The sequence below is a fragment of the Arachis hypogaea genome, chromosome 3 (genome assembly GCF_003086295.3).
Source record: "Arachis hypogaea cultivar Tifrunner chromosome 3, arahy.Tifrunner.gnm2.J5K5, whole genome shotgun sequence".
NCBI classification, from domain to species: domain Eukaryota; kingdom Viridiplantae; phylum Streptophyta; class Magnoliopsida; order Fabales; family Fabaceae; genus Arachis; species Arachis hypogaea.
In genome coordinates, this window is record NC_092038.1 from 85120122 (window position 1) to 85125694 (window position 5573).

The 5573-nt window shown below is 40.0% G+C and overlaps 1 non-coding gene across 1 annotated transcript; it reads right to left on the reverse strand.

The window, feature by feature from the left end:
* Positions 1-1323: 1323 nt before the first annotated feature.
* LOC112793508 (small nucleolar RNA R71) lies at positions 1324-1431 on the reverse strand. Its single transcript, XR_003198193.1, has one exon. It is a non-coding gene; the product is annotated as a small nucleolar RNA R71 (small nucleolar RNA).
* Positions 1432-5573: the final 4142 nt, after the last annotated feature.

Sequence of the window (5573 nt, forward strand, 5' to 3'; positions counted from 1 at the left end):
TTTAAACGCCAGCCAGGGTACCTGGCTGGGCGTTTAATGCCCAAAAAGGTAGAGTTTTGGGCGTTAAACGCCAGAATGGATACCATTCTGGGGGTTTAACGCCAGGATGGCACAAGAGGGAAGATTTTAATTCAGATTTTTTTTCAAGTTTTCATAATTTTTCAAAATCAAATCTTTTTCAAATCATATCTTTTCAATCATATATTTTCAAAATCAATTTCTTTCCATTTTTCAAAAATACTTGCTAACAATTAATGATTTGATTCAACATTTCAAGTATGTTGCCTTTTCTGTTGAGAAAGGTTTAATGTCTGAATCATATCTTTTAAATTTCTTGTTAGCCAAGTCATTAATTTTAAAAATCAAATCTTTTTAAATTGTTTTTCAACCATAATTTTTCAATCATATCTTTTTAATCACATATTTTTCAAAATAGTTTTCAATCATATCTTTTTTATTTCTAATTTCAAAAGCTTTTTCAAAATCACTTTATTTCTATCCCAACTTTAATTTTCGAAAATCATTCATCAAATTTTCAAAATTTCTTTTAATTATTTTAAAATCTTTTTAATTTATTTTCGAAAATTTCTTCCCCTCTTCTCACATCCTTCTATTTATGCACTAACACTCCTCCACCATCAACAATTCGAACTCCATCTCTCTTGATAAGTTCGAATTCTTCTACCTTCTCCTTCTATTCTTCTTTTCCTCTGACATCTCAAGGAATCTCTGTACTGTGACATAGAGGATTCCATATTTTCTTTTTCTCTTCTCTTTCATATGAGCAGGAACAAAGACAAAAGCATTCTTGTTGAGGCTGACCCTGAACCTGAAAGGACCTTGAAACGAAAGCTAAGAGAAGCTAAAACACTACTCTCTAGAGGGGACCTAACAGAAATCTTCAAACTAGAAGAAGATATAGCAGCCGAAAACAACAACAATGCCAACAATGCAAGGAAGGTGATGGGTGACTTTACTGCACCTACTCCCCACTTCTATGGGATAAGCATCTCTATCCCTGCCATTGGAGCAAACAACTTTGAGCTTAAGCCTCAATTAGTTTCTCTAATGCAACAGAATTGCAAGTTCCATCGACTTCCATTGGAAGATCCTTATCAGTTTTTAGCTGAATTCTCGCAAATCTGTCACACTGTCATGACCAATGGGGTTGACCCTGAGGTCTACAGACTTATGCTATTCCCTTTTACTGTAAGAGACAGAGCTAGGATATGGTTGGACTCACAACCTAAAGAAAGCCTGAACTCTTGAGAAAAGCTAGTCAATGCCTTCTTGGCAAAGTTCTTTCCACCTCAAAAATTTGGTAAGCTTAGAGTGGAAGTCCAAACCTTTAGACAGAAGGAAGGTGAATCCCTCTATGAAGCTTGGGAAAAATACAAACAATTGATCAGAAAGTGTCCTTCTGACATGCTTTCTGAATGGAGCATCATAGGTATCTTCTGTGATGGTCTGTTTGAACTGTCCAAGATGTCATTGGACAACTCTGCTGGAGGATCTCTTCATCTGTAGAAGACGCCTGCAGAAGCTCAAGAACTCATTGAAATGGTTGCAAATAACCAATTCATGTACACTTATGAAAGGAATCTTGTGAACAATGGGACGAATCAGAAGAAAGGAGTTCCTGAGATTGATACTCTGAATGCCATATTGGCTCAGAACAAAATATTGACTCAGCAAGTCAATATGATTTCTCAAAGTCTGTCTGGAATACAAGCGGCACCAAGCAGTACTAAGGACGCTTCATCTGAAGAAGAAGCTTATGATCCTGACAACCCATCAACGAAAGAGGTGAATTACATGGGAGAACCCTATGGAAACACCTATAATCCTTCATGGAGAAATCATCCAAATCTCTCATGGAAGGATCAACAGAGACCTCAACAAGGTTTCAACAACAATAATGGTGGAAGAAACAGGTTTAGCAATGGCAAGCCTTTTCCATCATCTTCTCAGCAACAGACAAAGAATTCTAAGCAGAGCCACTCTGACTTAGCAACCATGGTTTCTGATCTAATCAAAACCACTCAAAATTTCATGACCGAAACAAGGTCCTCCATTAGAAACTTGGAGGCATAAGTGGGTCAGCTGAGTAAGAAAGTTTCTGAACTCCCTCCTAGTACTCTTCCAAGCAATACAAAAGAGAATCCAAAAGGAGAGTGTAAGGCCATCAACATGGCCGAATTAGGAGAGGAGGAAGAGGCAGTGATCGCCACTGAGGAAGACCTCACTGGAAGTCCACTGGCCTCCAGTGAGTTCCCTAATGAGGAACCATGGGAATCTGAGGCTCACACTGAGACCAAAGAGATTCTATTGGATTTACTTCTGCCATTCATGAGCTCTGATGAGTATTCTTCCTCTGAAGAGGACGAAGATGTCACTAAAGATGACTCGACTAGGCAGATATTACCTCAAAAGAGACAGGACCCTGGGAAGTTCTCAATACCTTGTACATTAAGCACCATGACCTTTGAGAAGGCTCTGTGTGACCTAGGGTCAAGCATAAACCTCATGCATCTCTCTGCAATGGAGAAGCTAGGGATCTTTGAGGTACAAGCTGCAAGAATCTCACTAGAGATAGTAGACAATTCAAGAAAACAAGCTTATGGACTTGTAGAGGATGTTCTAGTAAAGATTAAAGACCAATACATCCCTGCTGATTTCATAGTCCTAGAGACTGGGAAGTGCATGGATGAATCCATCATCCTTGGTAGACCCTTCCTAGCCACAACAAAGGCTGTAATTGATGTTGACAGAGGAGAATTGATCATTCAAGTGAATGAAGAATTCTTTGTGTTTAAGGCTCAAGGATATCCCTCTGTAACCATGGAGAGGAAGCATGAAGAGCTTCTCTCAAAACAGAGTCAAACAGAGCCCCCACAGTCAAACTCTAAGTTTGGTGTTGGGAGGCCACAACCAAATTCTAAGTTTGGTGTTGAACCCACACATTCAAACTCTAAGTTTGGTGTTAGGAGGTTCCAACATTACTCTAAACATCTTTGAGGCTCCAGGCGGGCCCACGGTCAAGCTACTGACATTAAAGAAGCGCTTGTTGGGAGGCAACCCAATGTTATATTTATCTATTTTCCATTGTTATTTTATGTTTTCTATAGGTTGATGATCATGTGAAGTCACAAAAACAATTGAAAAAGCAAAAACAGAATGAAAAATAGAAAGAAAAATAGCACACCTTGGAGGAAATGCTTGCTGGCGTTTAAACGCCAGTAAGGGCAGCAAATGGGCGTTTAACGCCTAGTCTGGCACCATTCTGGGCGTTTAACGCCAGAAAGGGGCACCAGACTGGTGTTTAGCTCCAGAAAGGGGTACCAAACTGGCATTTAACACCAGAAAAGGGCAGCAGCCCGGCGTTTAATGCCAGGATTGGTAGAAAGGGCGTGTTACACGCCACTTGGTGCAGGGATGATATATCCTTGACACCTCAGGATCTGTGGACCCCACAGGATCCCCACCTACCCCACCCCTCTCTCTCTTCTTCACCCATTCACCAATCACCTCAACACCTCTTCCCCAAAAACCCCTCACCTATCAAATCCCACTATTCTCTTCACCACTCACATCCATCCTTCATAAAACCTGATGAGCAGATAATTTATATGCTTTTTGGCATCATTTTTAGTATGTTTTTTGGTATGTTTTAGTTAGTTTTTATTATATTTTTATTAGTTTTTATTTAAAATTCACTTTTCTGGACTTTACTATGAGTTTGTGTGTTTTTCTGTGATTTCATGTATTTTCTGGCTGAAATTGAGGGACCTGAGCAAAAATCTGATTCAGAGGCTGAAAAGGACTGCAGATGCTGTTAGATTCTGACCTCCCTGCACTCGAAGTGGATTTTTTGGAGCTACAAAATCCCAATTGGTGCGCTCTTAATTGCGTTGAAAAGTAGACATCCAGGGCTTTCTCGCAATATATAACAGTTCACACTTTGCCCAAGATTTGATGGCCCAAACCGGCATTCCAAATCAGCTTCAGAATACCCGGCGTTTAACGCCGGAACTGGCACAAAAGTGGGAGTTAAACACCCAAACTGGCACAAAAGCTGGCGTTTAACTCCAAGAAAGGTCTCTACACATGGAAGCTTCAATGCTCAGCCCAAGCACACACCAAGTGGGCCCGGAAGTGGATTTTTACATCATTTACTCATTTTTGTAAACCCTAAGCTACTAGTTCTCTATAAATAAGACCTTTTGCTGTTGTATTTTCATCTTGGTTCTTCTGGTTCCCTCTCTGGGGCCGAAGCCAATGATCACCACTATCACTTATGTATTTTCAACGGTTTAGAGTTCTCTATAAATAAGACATTTTGCTATTGTATTTTCATCTTGGTTCTTCTGGTTCCCTCTCTGGGGCCGAAGCCAATGATCACCATTATCACTTATGTATTTTCAACGGTGGAGTTTCTACACACCATAGATTAAGGTGTGGAGCTCTGCTGTACCTCGAGTATTAATGCAATTACTATTGTTCTTCTATTCAATTCAGCTTATTCTTGTTCTAAGATATCACTTGTTCCTCAACTTGATGAATGTGATGACCCGTGACACTCATCATCATTCTCACCTATGAACGTGTGCCTGACAACCACCTCCATTCTACCTTAGATTGAGTGGATATCTCTTGGATTCCTTAATCAGAATCTTCATGGTATAAGCTAGAATCCATTGGCGGCCATTCTTGAGAATCCGGAAGGTCTAAACCTTGTCTATGGTATTCTGAGTAGGATTCAGGGATTGAATGACTGTGACGAGCTTCAAACTCACGATTGTGGTGCGTTAGAGATGGACGCAAAAGAATCACTGGATTCTATTCCGACATGATCGAGAATCGACAGATGAATAGCCGTGTTGTGACAGAGCGCGTTGAACATTTTCACTGAGAGGACGGGACTGTAGCCATTGACAACGGTGATGCCCAACATACAGCTTGCCATGGAAAGGAGTAAGAAGGATTGGATGAAGACAGTAGGAAAGAAGAGAGACAGAAGGGACAAAGCATCTCCAAACGCTTATCTGAAATTCTCACCAATGAATTACATAAGTATCTCTATCTTTATTTTATGTTTTATTCATCTTTTAATTATCAATCCTCCATAACCATTTGAATCTGCCTGACTGAGATTTACAAGATGACCATAGCTTGCTTCATATCAACAATCTCCGTGGGATTGACCCTTACTCGCGTAAGGTTTATTACTTGGACGACCCAGTGCACTTGCTGGTTAGTTGTGCAAAGTTGTGATAAAGAGTTGAGATTGTAACTGAGCGTACCATGTTGATGGCGCCATTGATGATCAAAATTTCGTGCACCAAGTTTTTGGTGCCATTGCTGGGGATTGTTCGAGTTTGGACAACTGACGGTTCATCTTGTTGCTTAGATTAGGTTATTTTATTTTATTTTGTTCTTCAGAGTTCTTAAGAATGAATTCTAGAGTTTCAGATGATGTTTTCATCATCACCAAAGCTGATTGATTCTCATCATTTTAGCTCTTGAATGTAATGTCCTGCTGAAGCTTGGCTAGCCATGTCTAATCTTTTTAG